Raw genomic sequence first — 22,938 nt, 5'->3', positions numbered from 1 at the left:
AGAAAAGCTGGCCAAGGTCAAAATGCCTGTCTGCCTGTCCCTTCCCTCCCAGCATGGCTCTTTTTTGTATTTTGTGCTCACCTTTTATTCCTTCACGTACACACAGGCGACGCTTACTTTACTCACGCTAAACTCACGCTGTGGCCCAGTTGTTCACCAAACAGGCATCCATGGGTTCCAGTGCCGGGCTGATATCTGCAGAAAACGCTGGTCCGATCTGGTCCTGTAAATAACCTTGCCTCAAACTGAACACACGTACACTGTGTGATGGGATGTTGATAGCAGTGTGTTTCCCCCTGTGGCGTAGTCGTCGACTGTTTGAGTAGTTGAGCACCATGGCCTACTTTTATCTGCTCGACTTAAGTGAAGAGCTTCCATGAAATGTAGCTTGATTTAAAACGTAATAGTTCTTAAATAAGAAGTTTGGGCTGATTCTCGCTAGTATTGGTAAATATAGGCTGATCCTCAGCGTTTTAGTATTGGTGTTGGCCGATAATCAAAGATTGAACATTGGTATTGATATCGGTATCAACTAATACTCAATATTTCAATATCAGTATTGGCAGATAATCAATGTTTTAACATTAGTATTTGCTGACTCAATATCTGTAATGGCTGAGACTCCAATATAGTTTCAACACTGGTATTGATATTGGTATCAGTATTGCTCGATACTCAGTGTTTCTATATCGGCATTGGCTGTTACTCAGTGTTTCTGTATCTGTACTGGATAATATTGTAATGTAATGTAAATACTGGTATTGGTATCAGTATAGGCCGATAATCAAAGTTTCACCATTCGTATTGGTATCAGTCTCAGTATCGGCTGATATCCAGTGTTTCTAAATCGTTATTGGCTGATACTTAACAGTTCAACACTGGTGTCTGTATCGGTATCTGCCAACACTCATTGTTTCAACATCACTTAAATTTTAAAATAAATAAAAATAATTTATTCAAACTAAATTTGAATACTGGTATTGGTATCAGTATTGGCTGATACTCAGTGTTTCTATATTGGCATTGGCTGATACTCAATGTTTTGATCTCGGTACTGGCTGATACTCAAAGCTTCAACATTGATAATGGTATCAGTGTTTCTATGTCAGTACTGGCTGATATTCAAAAAATGTAATAATGGTATCGGTATCAGTATAGGCCAGTAATCGAAGTTTCGGCACTGATGTTAGTATCAGTATTAGCTATTATTGTTTCAATATCAGTATTGGCACTGGTATCGGCTAATATACAGTGTTTCTATATTGGTATTGTCTGTTACTCATTGTTTCTATATCATTACTGGCTGATTTCAGCACTGGTGTTAGTATCGGTATTGACCGACACCCAAAATATCAACATTGTTATTTAAAATTTGAACACTGGTGTTAGTATTGGTATTGGCCGACACTCAGGATTTCAACATGGATATAGAAAATATCAACATGGATATTTAAAATTTAAATGCTGGTGTCGGTATTGGCCAACACTCAAAATATCAACATGGATATTGAAAATTTGAACACTGGTGGTAGTATCGGTATTGACTGACAATCAACATTTCAACATGGATATTGAAAATTTGAACACTGGTGTTAGTATTGATATCGGCAGACACAAAAAAGTTCAACATCGATATTTAAAATTTCAACACTGGTGTTGGTATCGGTATCAGCCGACATCGGTATCAGTATTTTTTCTCAATGTTTCAATATCAGTACTGGCCGATATCGGAAATCCCACTGACATGAAAGGAATTTTGCTCTGGAAAACTTAAAGCTTAATGAAGCCTAGTCTGACCTCGGCTTAACTGTATCCCAGTCTAGGAGCAGCTCTGCCTAGGCCTTGCCTCTACCTTGCCCACGGGCACAATCTTGCCCAAGGGGCACCTGGTCAATCCTGGGACTTGACCTCACAACCTTTTAGTTCACATGTCTATTTTGAATTTCAAAAGCATATTCAGATCAATTAGTGCTTTAATCTAATTATTACCAGGGAAACGTCATGTACCCTGACTACCACGTTAATGAATGGAAGGGATTACAGACGCACACACATGCACACACATTCACGCAAAGCCTGCCGTTCTGACATGACCTCGGTCCACCTCAACACCTGGCCCTGCACCTGCCCATATTAGCACACACACAATCTCTCTCTCTCTCTCTCTCTCTCTCTCTCTCTCGCTCTCTCTCTGTCTCTCTCTATCTTTGCTTCATCCTCTCCTGGTGGACTAAGCTTGCTCTCAAATCAATCACAGCCCTACACAGTCAAACCATTTTTCATGCCTTTACAGGACAAAAAAAAAAAACACATGCACACACACACACACACACACACACACACATACACACAGCGCACCTGCCATCCATCTATGTGTTCCGTGAGAAGTGGAGGCTCTCTCTTAAAACAGAGAAGGAGAAGAGGCAAAAAGGTTACAGGCCGGCTGTCTGATTAGAGCTTGTCTGATTCCGCTCTAATTATGAACAGATGTATGTATCAGTGTGTGTGTGTGTGTGTGTTTGGGCATGTTTGCATGCAGGCCCATTATTTAAGAAATGCTCCTGTAGCTGGAATAGCGTTGATTCCTGACTGGCTGCTGTATAATCCTTTTGCTAGCAGTCACAGTGTTTTTACGCTGTATTTTAGTGCACGCATTTATTCAGACCGTGAAAGTCCCTGTTAAATGAGACATGACGTTTTCAGCATCACAGGCCAACAGCTCCTTCATTCCTGAATCCCTTCAGAAGTCAGCACAGCCAGAGAAAGCACGCTATTGGTCATGGACGCGAACCGACAGGGGGTGTCAGGCTTCCACCTTGGGTGTCAAGAGATCAGAGCTGATTAGCCTGGTTAGCTCGTGACCTAGCGTAGCATATGTTTTCCTTTTACTTCCTTCTAGATGGTTTAGTTGACAAAGCCAGTCAACCAGCCTGACCGCGCTGAAAGATCAGCATGACCATCTTAAGTGGTCAACCAGCTTTACCAAACTAGTCAACCAATAGTCCAAGACTGGACCAACCCCTCCATACTTGATGGCAATGGTCAAAAGCCGATCAGTACCAAGAGCCCTTTGAGTTTTGAGTATGGCTCGGCTCGACCCGCCATCCTTTAAGATCCAGGGCTTTTTTTGAACTTCCCCTGGGTGTCCGAACAGCAGAGTCGCTCGCTTTCTTCAAACGCCAATTGAGGGCCCTCCTTGGGACTTTTGTGTTTAGTAGGAACTAAGCTTAGCTTATCTTCTGGATCCTAGTCTTTACAAGCTAGCTATGGGTTTTTTCAGAGTAAACAGTGAAGCAGTTTTGGAGGTCGCTCTGTATAAGAGCATCTGCTAAAAGCCCTGAATGTAAATGAATGGAATCTAAAAGGTTGAAGGCCTCTAAAAGCTTCATCACAGAAAGCTGTTTACATGAGCTGGTAAGGAACATACTGAGAAATTGCTTTACGATAGTTTTGAGAAGACGCAAAAAACATTTTCTGTCAAATTCCTGCATGGTGGAAAGATACATGTAGAGTGCTATTCAGTAAAATGGTCCCTGAAGGGGTACACATAAAAGGCAAAAGATGTTTTGTGGCTTGACTGGTGGTTTTACATAGTAAATATTCCCCTTTACCCACCTTACTAGCTGTTATAAGCAGGTATAGACTTGAAATTACTGTATTACAAGCTCCGGCAGCACTGTTAGCATGGTGCTAGTCTAGCTAATGCTGTGAATCCCATCCAATCCCAGCCATTGCTATAGAACGACATAGGCCAACTCGCAATTTGACTGCAATGGACTTTCAGTGTAAATAAAATGAGTCCATCCACGAGTCCAAGTCCTGACCCAGCCTGACCTCCTTTTTTAAAAACCGGACCTACCTGGACGCTACCAGCACTGTCTGCAGACCTTCCCTTCTCTTCCCTGTTAAAATGTACCTGTCTACCTTTCCTTCACTGTAACCCTACATTTCTGCTGAAGAATCCAGCTGTTAAGACCAGCCGTTGCTGGTAGCTTGCTTGGGATTGGTCTAAGCTGGTTTTTGATAGTCAAGCTGGTCATCCAAGCGAAAACATACTTGACCTGCATAGTGTATGTTGCATTTCATGTTGGTCATTCTTGGTCTTGCTGGTCAACCAGCTTGGTCATACTCAGTCATGACTGGTCAACAAATTTCAGTGAATCTGGTCATCTTGGTTAACTAGCTTGGTCGTAAGCTTGGTCGACTAGCTTGGTCAACCAGTATGACCAAGCTAGACTTCACTGGTTGACCAAGCTAGTCGACCAAGCTAGACTTCACTGGTTGACCAAGCTTGGTCGACTAGCTTGGTCAACCAGTGAAGTCTAGCTTGGTCATACTGGTTGTCTAGGTTGGTCGGGTTGATCATGCTTGTAGACCAACTCAACCATCAAACTCAAACAAAAACATACCCTATGCTGGTCAAGAGATTACAATTTGTGTGTTTTACAATTTTAATATTTTAATGGTGCTTTTAGAGTTTCTGACCAATTCACATGTCTGCTTCCATTCGCCACCACTATAAACAATCTGGAGCATTGCAGCGTGTCATGTCTTCATCTTGACAATGTAAATATTTAAGCGTTGTTTTTTAGTTTGGAATCGGAAGCATAGGCTTCACCGATATGGGGCTGGATTGTCGCCGCTCCCCCCGCAGCAAGCAGCTTTCATGGCATAATCGAATCAATGGCAAAGTCAAACAAGGGAGCCGAGAGAAACGAAGCGCTAAGCCAACCGACGGTCATGTCACAATTATAGGGGACTAATCCTTGTGTGATCTGACTGGGACATTTCCCATCAATGTCATCACTGAGCAGCTTTAGCACTGTTTGCGCTGGAGGAGAGTGGGCCCGGGGGGGGGGGTTGCACTATGATCAAGCCTGGCAAGACCCTCAAAAGCAGAGAGAGACCTTCCCTAAATGAAATGGGAATTCTGGGAATGTTTTGTTTGTATGTTTCCAAACTTACTCATCTGAAAAGCTGAAGGCCTCTAAAAACTTCATCACTGAAAGCTGTTTACATAAAATGGTCTGCTGGAAAAAAGCTGACTCACCTCCCTGACCAATCAGCTCCCAGCTCCTTCAAAACACTGCAGTCTAATCACTTCCTGGACCACACTCTGGACTGATATCTGTGGTTGTTGGTCTACTGGTGTGTAATAACTGGGTGAATGTACTGTGTGTGTGTGATTGGGGTTTCTATAGCTAGCGTATGTGTGTGTATTAGCATTAGTGTTAGCCTCCACTCGGTTCTGAATAGGCTCTTCAGTTCTGGTTTTAAAAACAGTGAAAGGCGAGCGGTTCTCCCGCTGGTAAAACGTAGAGTTTTAGAAAGGTTCAGATATTATGGTCTATTTTCAGGTTCTACTTTATTTAAATTCTGAGAACGTCTGCACTGCTGCCTGTGGCTGGGCGATAATGTCAGTTGATGGAGCCTTGAGGACACCAGGTGGCGCTCTAAACTCTGTAGTTTAAAAAAATCGGGACAGCCTGGATCTCAACAACTGAATAACTGGAAAAACAAGGCAAGCCTAGTTTTGCTGGAACGCCATTGGCTGCATCGAATGGTCAATGGCATTTCAACAGTGGGGGGTTGGGGCCAAACTATCTGCCCTTTATTATGAAAAAAAAAAAATTATGAAATATAAATAAAAAATAAAAATGTATTATGAAAAAGAATTAAATTACCTCTGTTATTGTTCCTATAGCATTTGATGAGACTCAAGGTAAAGGACTCAAGCTTTGCCCTCAGAGTCTTGAGCTGTAGACCACATATTTAATAGTGTTTAGATGTGAAGGTCCAGGGCCGTATGAACGTGGCTTGGGACTAACGCTGCAGTAGCGTTACTGGGCGAGGCCGGTGGACAGCATAGGGATAGTGATGCTAACACCACAATAGCAATGCTGGACAAGACTGGCAGCCGGTGCGGTAGCAATACTGACACCGCTGTAAATGCTGGAGTAGGCAGAAGGCCATAGTGTGTCTTCGCACCACTTCCCTTAACAATGATACTTCAAGCAAGGAGGTCCAACCTCAGCTTACCTAAGATTACAGCTCCCCTCAGCAGCAGATATTAGTTAGCACTGGGCAAAATGTAGTTCTCAGGTCCGTCAGTCAGTTAGTCAAAACCCGCTAGGTAGTCCATCAAAAATCAGTGGACAGCAATATTGCTTTAAGGTTGCTGGGCTGGGTTTCCTGAAAGCATCTTGGCACAAAGATGATTCTTATATGGTCAAGCGCGCATCCGACTGAATACTCTCTCTCTGACAGTGAAGTGCTTTCTAAGTTACCCATAATAATCCCATGACTTTTGATCTGGGATCGGTGGTCCTACCTAGTGCTGAAGAGGACTACATGGAGTGATGGAACCCGGTCTTTGAGGTGTTGGTAAATATGTCCCAATGAAATGAAGTAATAAGCCATTCATTAGCATCATATTAACAGTGATATCCAGCTAACTGGTGGTTAGCTTCCATTACCATTAGCACATTAGCTTGGTCAAGTTATTTATTTCTTTATAGTGAATACAATGGCCTGGCAGCCAACAAAATACTGACCTGCTTGTCACTGAGCAACGAGAGGCTAGGCTAGGTCTAGTGAGAGCTACGCTATGCTTCACAGTTATGTAAACCAGACAAGAGGAAAGCCTGTGTGTTTCATTACGAGCTAACATAACAGGGTGGTAAACAGGCTTGCAAAAACACACCTAAGCTTTTTCCACCTCATCCAAAGTCACATACTTATCATTTATTCATCAATCAACTGCTAAAATACTCAATGGCAAATTCCTAAAAATAATTTGAAAAAAAAAATGATGGACGCATACACTTGCACCGAACGCCCGAAAGGAAACGGTGTATGGGGTCCAGGTTTTCACACCTAACACTCTTTCCACAGCAATATTATATAGAGCAGCCATCTGGCCCCTTTTTTCATTCTTCTCCATCTCCTCCTCTGAAATATAACCTCCAGCAAGGATGAGCCCATTCACACCCCGGCTCCACACGAAAGCAAGATTGACTACTCTCTCTCTCTCTCTCTCTCTCTCTCTATATATATATATATATATATATATATATATATATGTTTTTTTTTCTTTCTTTCTGAAAGAGGACACCTTGCAGAAATAAAAACCCACCTTGGAGAGTTCTCTGCCTCAGGGGGATTCTGGATCCTGGCACAGGACGGCAGGCTGAAAGTGAAAGTGCAGCCTATAGCTATTCAGACAGCCTCATTGGTTTGGCCATGCCCATGCTAGCCCAGCACCCTTAAGCTAGTGCTGTGTGTGTGTGTGTGTGTGTGTGTGTGTGTGTGTGTTTTATTATAGCACAGAATTAGGGTCACTAGATTCTAAGCATGGTTCTAAGCTGAAGTTCTGTGTTGATCAATTTAACAAACACATGAATAGTTTGTAACGTTTTGCTCAATTAAATGCAAAAAGCTTCATTTCCTGGCTTTTCACCAGTGTTAGATTTCAGGTTAGCGCTAATGTTAACTCTAATGCTATCTATACTATTAGCTTTTATATTAGCTATAGTGCTAGAGCTAATGCTAACTCTAGTGTTAGCTTTAGTATTAGCTATAATATTAACTGTAGTGGTAGCTGTTTTGTTAAGTCCAGTGTTAGCTTTAGCATTAGATATAATATTAACACTAGTGCATGCTAGCTTTAGATATATTAACTGTAGTGTTAGCTTTAGTATGAGCTATAATATTAACTGTAGTGTTAGCGCTAATGTTAACTCTAATGCTATCTATAGTATTAGCTTTTATATTAGCTATAGTGTTAGAGCTAATGCTAACTCTAGTGTTAGCTCTAGTATTAGCTATAATATTAACTGTAGTGTTAGCTGTTATGTTAACTCCAGTGTTAGCTTTAGCATTACATATAATAATAACTCTAGTGTTAGCTTTAGTATTAGCTCAAATATAAACTGCAGTGTTAGCACTAATGTTAACTCTAGTGTTAGGTTTAGTATTAGATATAATATTAATGCTAGTGTTAGCGCAAATATTAATGCTAGTGTTAGCTCCAGTATTAGCTGTAATATTAACTGTAGTGTTAGCTCTAACGTTAACTCTAGTGTTGGTTAAAATATTAACTGCAGTGTTAGCGTTAACTTTAACTGTAGTGTTAGTTACAATATTAACTGTTGTGTTAGAGCATTAACTCTAATTTTAGCTCTAGAATTAGCTAAAATATTAACTGCAATGTTAGCACTTATGTTAACTCTAGTATTAGATATAATATTAAGTCTAGTGTTAGCTTTAGTATTAGATATAATATTAAGTCTAGTGTTAGCTTTGGTATTAGATATAATATTAACGCTAGTGTTAGCTTTAGTATTAGATATAATATTAAGTCTAGTGTTAGCTTTAGTATTAGATATAATATTAAGTCTAGTGTTAGCTTTAGTATTAGATATAATATTAACGCTAGTGTTAGCTTTAGTATTAGATATAATATTAAGTCTAGTGTTAGCTTTAGTATTAGATATAATATTAACTCTAGTGTTAGCTTTAGTATTAGATATAATATTAACGCTAGTGTTAGCTTTAGTATTAGATATAATATTAACGCTATTGTTAGCTTTAGTATTAGATATAATATTAAGTCTAGTGTTAGCTTTGGTATTAGATATAATATTAACACTAGTGTTAGCTTTAGTATTAAATATAATATTAACGCTAGTGTTAGCTTTAGTATTAGATATAATATTAACTCTAGTGTTAGCTTTAGTATTAGATATAATATTAAGTCTAGTGTTAGCTTTGGTATTAGATATAATATTAACGCTAGTGTTAGCTTTAGTATTAGATATAATATTAAGTCTAGTGTTAGCTTTAGTATTAGATATAATATTAAGTCTAGTGTTAGCTTTAGTATTAGATATAATATTAACTCTAGTGTTAGCTTTAGTATTAGATATAATATTAACGCTAGTGTTAGCTTTAGTATTAGATATAATATTAAGTCTAGTGTTAGCTTTGGTATTAGATATAATATTAACGCTAGTGTTAGCTTTAGTATTAGATATAATATTAAGTCTAGTGTTAGCTTTGGTATTAGATATAATATTAACGCTAGTGTTAGCTTTAGTATTAGATATAATATTAACTCTAGTGTTAGCTTTAGTATTAGATATAATATTAACGCTAGTGTTAGCTTTGGTATTAGATATAATATTAACGCTAGTGTTAGCTTTGGTATTAGATATAATATTAACGCTAGTGTTAGCTTTAGTATTAGATATAATATTAAGTCTAGTGTTAGCTTTAGTATTAGATATAATATTAACGCTAGTGTTAGCTTTAGTATTAGATATAATATTAACGCTAGTGTTATCTTTAGCACTAGATATAATATTAACGCTAGTGATGTTTACTATATTAACTCTACTGGTAATTCTCTAGTGTTAGCTCATTTAAAGCTGCAGTCCCCCTGTTTCATTCCCCTAGATTATCTAGAACAGCCAAATGTATCTAAACAACCACACCGTCCTGCTGCTCGCTCCTACCTACTGCTAGCTTTTTCCTTAATGAGTGCTGTAACAGACTGACCATACTCACGTCCACGGCAAAATCAAAAAAGTCCACACATCACTGGGCAGCACACGTGACGACTGAGGCTTGTCCAGACTAATCTTCCCTCGATGCCGGACAGACAGAAGGACGGGCACACAAACAACTCACTCACAAAAGACATTGTTTTTGCTGTGCCATGTTAAAAACACAATGGCCAGCGATAATACAATGGGCTTTCAGTTCCACAGAGGAGAAGGAGTTGAGGGGAGCCGAGATGAGGAAAGGCAGGCACGGACGGGAAATGATGCATAATGTCTCTCTCTGCACGTCCTTTATCACGAGCAAAGGCCATGAGACTAATCTTCAGACTGATCAGCATATTAACCTTTCTATACGGTCACTTAAATGTCATTGAAGTTCCAGCTATACGCAGTCACTCGCTTAAATACACCGCAAAACTAACTGCAGTCTACACAGTCAGTCACAGTCTGACGCCACCCTGCTCAGGCTGGTCCGGCTGGTTGACCAGCCAAGCTTTTGACTTTGATGGTTTAGCTGGTCTACCAACATGACTAATACTAGAGCTAAGTCTAATGTCTAACTCTACTCTAGTCTAGTCTAGTCTAACTGTAGTGTTAACGCTAACGTTAACTCGAGTGTTAGCTCCAGTATTAGCTAAAATATTAACTGTAGTGTTAACGCTAACGTTAACGCTAGTGTTAGCTCCAGTATTAGCTAAAATATTAACTGTAGTGTTAGCGCTAACAGTAACTCTAGTGTTAGTTATATTACTTGTAGTGTTAGCGCTAATGTTAACTCTAGTGTTAGCTTTAATATTATCTATGATATTAACTGCAGTGTTAGCGCTAATGTTAACTCTAGTTTTAGCCCCAGTATTAGCTAAATATTAACTATAGTGTTAGCGCTAACGTTAACTCTAGTGTTAGTTATATTAACTGTAGTGTTAGCGCTAACGTTAACTCTAGTGTTAGTTATATTAACTGTAGTGTTAGCGCTAACGTTAACTCTAGTGTTAGTTATATTAACTGTAGTGTTAGCGCTAATGTTAACTCTAGTGTTAGCTTTAATATTATCTATGATATTAACTGCAGTGTTAGCACTAACGTTAACTCTAGTGTTAGTTATATTAAATGTAGTGTTAGCGCTAACGTTAACTCTAGTGTTAGTTATATTAACTGTAGTGTTAGCGCTAATGTTAACTCTAGTGTTAGCTTTAATATTATCTATGATATTAACTGCAGTGTTAGCACTAACGTTAACTCTAGTGTTAGTTATAATATTAACCACAGTGTTAGCGCTAACATTAACTCTATTGTTAGTTATTATTTTAACTGTCGTGTTAGCACTAATGATAACTCTAGTTTTAGCTCTAGTATTAGCTATACTATTGACTGTAGTATTAGCGCTAATCTTAACTCTAGTTTTAGTGCTAATGTTAACTCTAGTGTTAGCTTTAGTATTAACTATAATATTACCTTTAGTGTTAGTAGCACTAATGTTAATACTAGTGTTTCATTTGATTTTGATGGTTTAGCTGGTCTAGCAACATGACTAATACTAGAGCTAAGTCTAATGTCTAACTCTAATCTAGTCTAGTCTAGTCTAACTGTAGTGTTAATGCTAACGTTAACGCTAGTGTTAGCGCTAATGTTAACTCTAGTTTTAGCCCCAGTATTAGCTAAATATTAACTGTAGTGTTAGCGCTAATGTTAACTCTAGTGTTAGCTTTAATATTATCTATGATATTAACTGCAGTGTTAGCACTAACGTTAACTCTAGTGTTAGTTATATTAAATGTAGTGTTAGCGCTAACGTTAACTCTAGTGTTAGTTATATTAACTGTAGTGTTAGCGCTAATGTTAACTCTAGTGTTAGCTTTAATATTATCTATGATATTAACTGCAGTGTTAGCACTAACGTTAACTCTAGTGTTAGTTATAATATTAACCATAGTGTTAGCGCTAACATTAACTCTATTGTTAGTTATTATTTTAACTGTTGTGTTAGCACTAATGATAACTCTAGTTTTAGCTCTAGTATTAGCTATACTATTGACTGTAGTATTAGCGCTAATCTTAACTCTAGTTTTAGTGCTAATGTTAACTCTAGTGTTAGCTTTAGTATTAACTATAATATTACCTTTAGTGTTAGTAGCGCTAATGTTAATACTAGTGTTTCATTTGATTTTGATGGTTTAGCTGGTCTAGCAACATGACCAACCATGACCAGCTCGGCCAAGTTGGTCAACCAGCATAAGCAACATATGTATGTCAGTATGACCAGCTTGATATACTAGCTAATCCGAATAAAAAAATACACTAAAACCTTCAAGAGCTAAGCTGGTTTACCAGCATGGGGAACGTGACCAATGAGAGTAGGTACAAGGTAGACGTGACCAATGAGAGTAGGTACAAGGTAGACGTGACCAATGAGAGTAGGTACAAAGTAGTTGTGGCCAACAACACTAGGTATAACTCTAGGGTTATTGGCCACAACTACTTTGTACTTACTCTCATTGGTCACGTCTACCTTGTACCTACTCTCATTGACCACACCACCCATGCAGCGACACTCATTGGCCAGACCTATGTTATACCTAGTCTCATTAAAAAAAAAGGTAAAGGTGCACGTATTTGTCACTGTACAGTGTACAGCGAAATGTGTCCTCCGCATTTAACCCATCTGGTAGTGAACACACTCACACACACACACACACATGTGTTAGGGGCAGTGAGTACACACACACACCCAGAGCGGTGGGCAGCCAACTCCAGCGCCCGGGGAGCAGAGAGGGTAAAGGGCCTTGCTCAAGGGCCCAACAGTGGCAGCTTGCCGAGCCCGGGAATCGAACCCACAACCCTGTATCCACACCCACCTTGTAGCTACACTCACTGGCTACACCTATGTTATACCTAGCCTCACTGACCATACCTACCTTGTACCTAGTCTCATTATCCACACCCACATTGTAGCTACACTCATTCACCACAACTACCTTATACCTGGCTTATATCTAGCCCCTTTTTAAGAAATGAGAACTTTGTGATGCTAATTGGCAATGTATAATTGTGTGTACGTGTGTGTGTGTGTGTGTGTGTGTGCATGCAAAGCTGTATCCATTGAATTTACATTAGTACATCTTGAAAGTACTCTGGAAGCTTTTAGAAGCTCATGTGAGGAACATAGCATCTGCACATCCATGACAGAAAGAGCCTCAGTGAGAGAGAGTGAGGGTTCTTGTCTGGATCTATTAGTCTCATTTACACAGACACATCAAAGACACCCACAGCTATTTATACATTTGGTTCATACACTGCCATTTGCATTTCCTTTTTTCTCCAAGCCCTGCTGGCTTCCACATTTCATCCTCCTTAAGAAGAAAAGGAGGTGAAAGCTGGTTGTAGATGTACACACCGGTCTACTCCACCTGAGGTCCATGAGGTCATTAGGTTCGTCTGGGTACCAACTTGAACCTACACTTACTGTCCATTTCTTCAGAAACACCTGGATTCTAGGTCTACAGTTACTGACTGTAGACCATCTGTTGCTGTCTACCCATAGGACCACCACTCATCTGCTTTAATTTGGGCAGGCAGACCGTGCTGGTATAGGTCTATCAGGCACAGCAGTGTTGCCAGAGCGACTCACAAGGTTACTTGCATTACAAAGTATTACCCCATGCAGTGATAGGAGTCTTGCCAAAGGACTCTTATTTGTGTAGCGCAGCATAGCCACTCAGACCGGGAATCAAACCCCAGTGTTACACATGGTGTAGTAGCTCACTGGCAGGTAGTGAACCACAAGTAGTCCTGTAGTCTAAAAAGCTGACCTCAAACGAAGGGCAGAAATTGTACAGATTGGAAACAGATGAGCTTACTGGGCCACATCCCACGCACCAAAAGTGACTCAAGATACTGATGGTGGCCTCTTTCCAAAGGCCCCGTATTGCCTGGATCTGAGAAGGATGATTGTCAGGATTTTTAAACAACTGCAGATTCCACCCTCAAGAACATGGCACCAACTGTTAAACATGGTGGTGGATGTGACATGCTATAGGGCTATTTTGCAGTCATCTAAACAGTAGATATTTGGACAGGGCAACAGGACAGTGACTCCAAACACACATCAGAGGTGGTTGTGGAATGGATAAAGCAGGCAAACATTAATCTTTTGGAATGTCCTCCCGGAGTCCTGACCTCAATCCTATTGAGGATGGATGGAACGTGGGCTAGGTGGGTGTGGGTTCTGATGGATTTGTACATACTTTGTTTTTGGGACTCATGTGGGCCCCATTGTTACAGGTCACCTAGTCCCATCTAGGCCCCAGTGTGCAGTGTACAGCCCAGATAGGGGGGGGGGGGGGTCCATGCTTAACCCATCCTGGTCCCATCAGTGACCCCAGTGGGTAAATCCATATGTGGGGCCAATATGGAACCCGTGGATAAAACGTTCTGGTCCCCATTGGGGCTACCCTTACAGACCCGACCTGGGCATGTTTTCTGGGTCAGACGTCTCTTATTCTACCTCCCATCGCCCACCTTTGTTCAATCTCACATTGTTCCCATCTAGGCTCCATGTGAAGTGTGCAACCTAGATGCGGCCCATGTTTAAACACTCCTAGTCCCATCACTGACCCTGGGCAGTGTCAAAACTTTATGGGTTTCAGTTGGGCCTCCCATACAGGCCCCGCATGGATATGTTAACCGGGATGTAGGTAGACTGCTGTGACATTCATGTCCACGGTAAGTAAACCACAGTTCCGACCACAATCGGGAAGTTTCTGAATTAAAAACACCTTTTTCATTTTCTTGCTCTTGCCCTCCTTTCTTTCCACACACATCCAGCTCTCTACACACCCCCCCCCCCCCCCCCTTTCTCCTTTCATCGTCCCCTCCCCCTCCTCCCTAAATGTCTTCCTTCCTCTCACTTTCTTTTCTGGTTTGGGAAAAAAAGAAACTCTCCTTGAAATGAGATCAAAGCGTTTAGGGCAAAATTATCTGCCTTAAGAATCGGATTAAGGGACCGGGGGGAAAAAAGAGAGAGAGAGAGAGGAGCCATCGCCTCAAAGTGAAATCTCCCTCAGTAATCGCAAAACTCATCACTTCAAAGCAAGCTGCAGCTACTGCCACCAACCTCTGCAGCTACTGTAGCTGTGTGCGGGTGAGCTGAGCTCTTGAGGACAAGGGGTGCCACTTTTATATAAGACCTTACACGTATGGAGCTCTGCACCTTTCACATGCTAGAAGGCTCCCTTTTTGATATGCAGTGCAATCCACTACATAGGGCACCGACTCGCGTGTTAACTGAATCGCAAACATAAGGCCATTCCCAGGGTTGGGTGCTAACGGAATACGTGTAACATCACCAATTACCCAGCCTATACCTATTCTCCCAATCGCATGCAATGCTCCCAACACTAGTGAGGCCCCCTCCGACATGTGTGCAGCCAGGCCTACGCCTCCTTTTCGAACTGCCGCCGATACAAGATCACTGGGCATCCAAGCTCCGATGCATCAGCCAGCAGACGCCAGTGGCGGCCAATACTGCAGTGGACTGACAGGTGGAAAAAGAGCGCCATCTACCAACCCTGGAGGGTCCTCTGGTCATAGTGACAGCGCATTAGGAGAGATGACGTGTTCGGGGGATAGGGTGTAGATAACGGTTGCTAATGTTTGTTAGCAATCTAACACACGCTATAGGAATAGCGGATAGCAAGTGCACAGTAGCTAATTTTTACCTGTTGGTATCAGCTTTGAACGGAGCGTAGCAAAAACAATATTATATCGCTGAACTTGCTAATATTGCGACACTTTATCCACATAAAAACTTCTCAGTAATGATCAGTAAATATCTTTCCATAAATTTTAATCTGGCATTAAGTATGATGCGATTTTAACCTATGGAACACTCGGGGGGGACTAACAAGGCTGGAGTTATTCTCCAGCTTCTCGCCAGAATTCTCCATTCCACCTTAAACGGTGCAGAACTTGCAGAATGAGGTAGGCTGTAACTGCAGGGCTCTTTTTAAGGTGGAAATTCAGCTTGTAATGGTATAATGGTATTTCTAATTTAGTAAAATGTGTAAAATTGAATTGAAAAATGGAATTGAAGGCAATCTTGCTTAAAATATCAAAGAAATATCAAAGAAAGTCATTTATAACTTCTGCAGAACTTTTGCCCAGGGTTACCCAAACTATTGTTTTTACATATGTTTACTAAATAAGGGCCAATATGTGTTTTGCATTGATTTTAAAATAATAAAATAATAAAAAAAATAATAAAATGAATGAATTAATGAAAAAATAAAAATAATGTAATATATAATGTATAATATAATGTAAACATCTATGTAGTGAGAAGTATATACATTAAATATGCAACTGCATTTAAAACAACACCGCTAAAAAAAAAAAAAAAAAAACATTATAAAGTTAACAGCGACAGTCTGAGCTCAAAACAAAGTTTCCACATAAAAATTACCCTCAGCCAAAAATAGCTTCCGTGATGGGAATAAATGCAAACGTTGACAAAACGTTTTGACAATCCAGGGCCGCTCATTACCATAATACTATCTCCTGCGGAAATATGCAAATTACACTTCATAAAGAGTAGACACTCATGAAATCCACTGTAAGCAAAATATTGATGCACACACACACAAACACTCTTTTCACTCTCTTTCTCTTTCTTGCTCTCTCTCTCTCTCTTTTCCCTACACAGGCAGTGTCACTCGTCCTCCTTTTCTGGCAGAAGCAAACGTAACTCCTGCCATGTCTTTTTGTTGTACCCAAATACCATCACGTTCTAAAGCCTGCTCATTAACGACACAGTAAATGTCTAGGCCCGGGCTCTAGGCTGTGTGCTTTCTGCCTTCATGTCTACGTTTCTGACTGATTAAAAAACATTTATCCCTTTTGCTCTGTAAGTAAGTAAGCTCAGGCTACCTGTAACGGTCCACCCAGAATGACTTCTTTTAGTATGAGCTGCGGTTCTGTAAAATTTTCTAACTTCTGCACCATTTAACGTGTATTTTAGGGATGCGCTGTATGTTGTGGGAAGATTTGAGGGATCAGTAGAATTAGAGCTGATTGCTGCGTCTCGTTCGAAGCTGAATGTTCAAAGCCTGAAAGTCTAAAACTATTGTTTATTTGTCACATTATTGTCTCTCACTACAATACCCAGCATGCATTAAGTACATATGTCATGCGTCCACTCAGAATCCCCCCTCTGCTATAAATAAGTACTGACTGGTTGCCAAGTTAAAAACCATTGTGCTAATCAGACTAATAATATTATTAGTAATATGAACTAATAATATTTGACTGGTAACAAAATCCTGACTGAATTACTCTAAATTAGATAGATCATAATAAGCACCTTAAGGGCTTGACTGCTATGGGTGGTGAGCCTGGAGGGTCGTGAGTTCGAATCTGGAGCCATGCCTCTTTGCCATCAGCAGCCGGAGTCGGAAAGAGCACAACTGGCCGCTTGAACCTAACTTTTCTTTATCTCAGTTATGGTGTAGATATTTTGTGGACATTCGTATTTTAGAACGGGCAACTGTCTGATTCCACAATGCCAAGGCAACAACAATTTACTTTTGGACTGAGGCCATTAATTATGTTAAGACTCTGTAAACATAGTTGTTTTTGTAGAATGTGTATTAATGTATGATGTACGTGTACGTATGTTTGTACATGTATGTATGTGGATGCGCCCCCCTCCCCCCCCATCCTTCTGGACGTTATTAACAAAAAAAAACCACTGCTAGCCACTGTACTGATAGGGCCCTATTTTAGCGATCTTTTGGCGAGCTGCCAACTGCGCACCGCGCAGCTTGATTTAGGGAGTGTTAGTGTGTCTTTGCTAAGGTAACAGCAGGAAAAGTACACCTAGCGTGGCTCGAAACGCTCAATAGTCATGTCAAATATCTTTCCATACATTTTAATCTGGGATTAAGTACGAAGATAGGCAATTAATCATGTGCACGATTTTAACCAATGGAACACTCGAGGGGGATGGGATGTGTCCGGAGAAATAGGATGTATCACTATGTATTTACTATTAAAATTTAAAAAAGTTATTAACAAAAAGCCCCAAAAAAACACTGCTAACCACTGTACTGATAGGGCCCTGTTTTAGCGATCTTTTGGCAAGCCGCCAACTGCGCACCGCGCAGCTTGATTTAGGGAGTGTTAGTGTGTCTTTGCTAAGGTAACAGCAGGAAAAGTACACCTTGCGTGGCTTGAAATGCTCAATAGTCATGTACTAAGTCTCTTAATTAATTATGGGTGAGTTTTGGGTGTAATATGCAGTAATCAACCAATCAGCGAGTCGCTTGCCGTTCCTTTTAAGAGCCAGGTGCGGTCTGACTTTGGCGGATTGCTATTTCAATGGAGCAAAGCGGGGGATGTCGCGGGGGATGTGCTGCACGTGCCTGTGTTGACAATTCACTGCCAAGATAGCAACAAACGTCTGACTGTTGACGTCCGCCTAGGTCGTTTCCAGTCAGTGGAGCTCCTGTGCCGAGACAGCAATACAACAGAAATTGACCTGAACTCACCTCATTTTGAGACCACCACGCCCTTCGGCGTAGATATATTCGCAGGTGTGTAAGATAGCAATGAGCATTGTGACGTCCCATTGGCCGGGTGTAAGATCTTTAAGGGCCCATAATCTTTGACCCTTTCGTGTAAATGATGTTGTGTGGCAGCCGTGGTCTAATTTAAGTGAAATACGTATTGATTCCAATTCCAAATTTCCTTTAGGCCCCCCATCACAGCGTTTCTACCATGGTCAATGCCACCTGCAACAGACTGCTGTATTTTGAAATAGCCCGTATCAGATGTAGCTGCAGGTTTCCACGCCGCATTGGAAGTCAGCAGGAGTTTTGTTTATCTTTATGGGTTTGACATTGACTTGCTGGGTGAGGCATCATTAGTATTGCACCCACTCGTGTGCTGATTGTAAAAGCCTGATGGATGACACATACACTGCTGACACTATCTATTTCCAGACAAGCTGACTGGTGGACCCACACAGGGTACAGTGGTCTACGCTGGTCAGGTCTGGCACATGACCGTGACACCTTAAATCCTCTTTAAGACCTGACCGGTACATAAAAATATGCTACTGTATTTGTTCAGGTGATGCCGTTATCTTCGGTGTAGCAAAGATAAGCTATGGAGTCACTGGCCACTTTATCAGAAACTGTTCCTATTCCTATATATAGCGCCATCTTGCTGGTGTAGAGTGTACAGGAGACTGTAGCCCATCTGTTCTGTAAAATTATCCCTAGGACGCCAGGTCTTCCAAAAAATGTGGTCCTTCTAGAATGTGATCCTTCTTATGACTTGGAGGGTCTTCACGCCAACACATCTCATTCCAAAAAATGTGGTCCTTCTAGAACGTGGTCCTTCTTATGACTTGGAGGGTCTTCACGCCAACACATCTCATTCCAAAAAATGTGGTCCTTCTAGAACGTGGTCCTTCTTATGACTTGGAGGGTCTTCACGCCAACACATCTCATTCCAAAAAATGTGGTTCTCCGAAGAACCATCCACTGAAAGGTTTCTAAGAGAACTGAAAGGCACCACACTAGCCCTGAGTCACCACTAGCATGGAGGTGTTACTGTGTTGGCATTACGAAAACGGCCCAACACACCAACAGTATCAGGTCAGGTGTGGCCCTGTGTTTAGAAACTGACCAACTGATGGATGAGGTAGAGGGTGGCTGATAAATCACTCATGACAGCAGATAGATTAAAGCATGTAGTACTACTACAGGAACTTCAGAATGATGGGAAGAGTGTGGGAACGGAAATGATGGTCTCATGACGTGAAGCATACCATATCATCCGTCAAACATGGTGGAGGCAGCGTTAAGACATGTATGGCATGTATGGCTGCCAGTGGGGTTTATTGATGATGTAGCTGCTGATAGAAGTAGCAGGATGAATTCTGAAGCGTATGGAGCTCTACTTTCTGCCCAGATTCAGTCCCAGACCCAAAAAACATACAGAGAACATGACCCTGGAGAAATGGAATTGCATGGCTTGGTTTAGAAGTTGAGCCTTCCATGAATCAGTATCAACAAATGATATTTCAACTGACACCTGAAAACACGTATAATATAACATACACTAAATGGACAAAAGTATTGGGACACAAACTCATTCACTGTTTCTTTTGAAGTCAAGGTTATTAAAAAAAGGATTTTCCCTGCTTATGCTAGGGTAACAGTCCCTACTGTCTACTGTCCAGATTTTAGAGGAACATTGCTGTGAGAATTTGATTGTATTCAGTGGAAAGAACGTTCGTGAGGTCAGGATGTTGGATGTTCACCACCTCACTCCATCTCATCCCCAACTCCCCAACTTATCCCAATAGTATTGGATGAAGCACCAATCATCATTCTAGAGAACACAGTTCTTCCACTGCTCCACAGCTCAATGCTGGGGGGGCTTTATACCCCCCCTCTAGCCCACACCTGGCATTAGTCTGCATGGTGCATGGTGGCTCATCTGCTCCAGAGAGTGCTACTGTATTGGCAGTACATCTTAACAGGTACTAGACAAGCTGTGCATTCGTATGTGTTTGCATTTGCACCTCTGTGCAGCCTCTTTAATGCCTTCATTAGAAGAGCTGTCCACAAACATTTGTCCATGTAGTGCACATTACTGACTTAAAACTGGCATTACTCCTGACTCCATATTCTTTTTTTATGCGACCTTAAAAGGATCTATTTCTCAGCGACGGCATCCACGCCTTCATCAAGGCCTTCGCCAGCAACCCGAAGAAGAGAAGGCCTTGATGCCCCCTTCCTGCCGGACAACCATGGGATGTCACATAAAAGGTAGACGTTTGGCCCGGGCTTCGGCTCACGGCTCCTTCCCTTTCCTTGTCTTCCTCCTTCTGCTTCCTTCTAAAATCAGTATAGCCGCTCCCAGGGGTTTGGCATAAATGCAGGCGCGCTCCTTCTCTGAAGTTTTCCGATGCGCTTTGTTTCCATGGCAACCGCGGCCCTTGTTCCCCTGCAGTTGTCTACTAGGTTTTTTTTTACGTGTTTAATTATGAATGAAAGGGGACTGATAATGAGAGAGAGAGAGAGAGAGATGCAGAACGATTCACATGCAGATCCCTTTCTCCCAACCTTCCACAAGAAACAAGAGAAAGTTAACATCTTATTAAAAGTGGTTTCCTACCAAACCTTGGCATGCACTCTCGTACTCACGGAGCAACAAGGCGGCGTTTGGGATGAGCTGCTCGGTTGCTTTGCTGGAGGATGAATCCCTGCCAAAGCTACAGGATTAGAGTTCGTATGAGGGGTTACGCAAAAGTGAGACTCTCAAAGGTGCCGAATGGAAAACTCAGCATAGTTGGATAATGAGCGTTTGGTACATGGCCAAATCCTCACAAACAGTCCAATTACGCGCCACAGAACTGTTACGCAACAATCTGGACACACCCAGTCCACTAGCGGAAGCCTTTCAACGCATATACAGTAATAAATATGGAGGCTAGTCTAAAAAGGCTGAAAGCGAATGCTAGGCCCGCTGGAGAAATGTTTTGTCCATGGGTTCCATGTCAGCCCCCACATATGAATGTCTACCAGGGTCAGTGATGGGACCAGGAGGGTGCTAAGCATGGACCCCATCTGGGTTGTACGTTGCACAATGGGGCCTAGATGGTACCCATGTCAGATTAAGGTGGGCTGTAACGATGGGGCCCTTTTAAAAAGCTCAACTGGGTCCCAGTAGCAAAGTATACACTTTTTATATACTTATAAGACTACTCAGAGCCCATGCCTACCTGGAACCCACCTGAAACCCACCTGGAACCCACCTAGCCTACGTTCCACCCATGTGAGCCTGTTGGCAGCATGTTGGCTAGAAGAATGGAAGTTGGGGGACTGCATAGCAGGAAGGCAGATGCCAAGCAAAATGTTAACCTAGCCACCTGTCCCTTCACCAGGCTAGGCTAATATTATACAGGCTAACAGAGCTAATTATTATTTTCACAAGGAATATCAGGAAAGTTGGTGCCAAGCTAAACCTTTTTAGGTTGTGCTAGCTAACTGCACAACATGCTGAGAGGACACTGAGTGGACAGCAGCACTATCCGCTAGGACTTGGACATTTTTAAGGACGCCAACATATAGTCCCTTAAGAATGGCCGTCCCCGATATATGTCCCACGTATTGAGAATTTCCGCTCTAGATGCGCAAGATTATGACGTTGTTAGCGATGTTTAAATATTGTCTTTAGATTTAATCTAAATCTTTTTGTTGCTCATTATTTCTATATTTATATATTAAGTGTGTGATATATAAGGAATTCTACTTGGTGAGAGTAACACAAGTATGAGATGTTAAACCCTATGAGAAAAGTACGCTAAACTATAAATACAATAAAAAAATAAGAAGTTTAAAAAAAGTAATAAAGAGCTGATGGGCGCTAAGAGAGATGTGAAATCTGGAAGCTCAGTTCAGTTATAGACTAAGTTTATAGACTAGAGAGAGGGGTGTCCACTGTGGTTGAGGAGCCCAACATCTCTAGGTAAAAAGCTGTTAGCGTGCCGTGGTGTGCTGGTTTTGATGGCCCTGAGTCTTCTACCGCAGGAGAGTGTCTGAAAGAGGTGATGTCCAGGATGAAAGGGGTCAGCTTTGCATTGTTAGAGGACTAATTGCTACTTCCATTAAAGGTAAAGGTGCACATATTTGTCACTGTACAGTGTACAGCGAAATGTGTCCTCCGCATTTAACCCATCTGGTAGTGAACACACACTCACACACACACACGTGTTAGGAGCAGTGAGTACACACACACACCCAGAGCGGTGGGCAGCCAACTCCAGCGCCCGGGGAGCAGAGAGGGTAAAGGGCCTTGCTCAAGGGCCCAACAGTGGCAGCTTGCCGAGCCCGGGAATCGAACCCACAACCCTGTTATCGACAGCCCGGAGCTCTAACCGCTGAGCCACCACTGCCCCTACGAACGCAGTCCCCCGCTACCAGAAATTATGCAGTCGAGATTCCCACATTTGGGGAATTCGCAGGGGTCAGCACAACCGGAGTGCAATGGTTGAGCCTCACCCTGGGTGAACCACCTTCTTGATCATGGTATCTCCCCTGCCAGGTAAGTATCAGTCCTAGTCCATTAGTAGAAGCAGCTCGTTTTAAGCCTTAGCAGCAAAACTACCTCAAAATGCTAAAAACTATAAAACCATTATATTCGATTTGCCAGTCTTCAGGTTGAAAAAAAACTCTCTCTGTACTCTGCTAGCTAGCTAGCTATCTTGCTAGTTAACGTACTAAAGGCCACATGGCTAACAGCAGCAAAACACAGGCTGAGGAAGTACCTCACGGTTTTAAAGCAAAGCTCTCAGCCTGACAAAGCA

General features: G+C 41.7%; 1 protein-coding gene and 1 non-coding gene across 2 annotated transcripts in view; both read right to left on the bottom strand.

Moving 5' to 3' along the window:
* The window catches only part of elfn1b (extracellular leucine-rich repeat and fibronectin type III domain containing 1b), a 162,352-nt gene that overhangs the window by 112,358 nt on the left and 27,056 nt on the right, over positions 1-22,938 (bottom strand). The gene's annotated exons all lie outside the window — the stretch shown is intronic.
* On the bottom strand, positions 22,523-22,684 carry LOC140536307 (U1 spliceosomal RNA). Its single transcript, XR_011977601.1, has one exon. It is a non-coding gene; the product is annotated as a U1 spliceosomal RNA (small nuclear RNA).

Source organism: Salminus brasiliensis, chromosome 15 (genome assembly GCF_030463535.1).
Source record: "Salminus brasiliensis chromosome 15, fSalBra1.hap2, whole genome shotgun sequence".
NCBI classification, from domain to species: Eukaryota; Metazoa; Chordata; class Actinopteri; order Characiformes; family Bryconidae; genus Salminus; species Salminus brasiliensis.
This window is presented reverse-complemented; position numbering and strand designations above follow the sequence as displayed.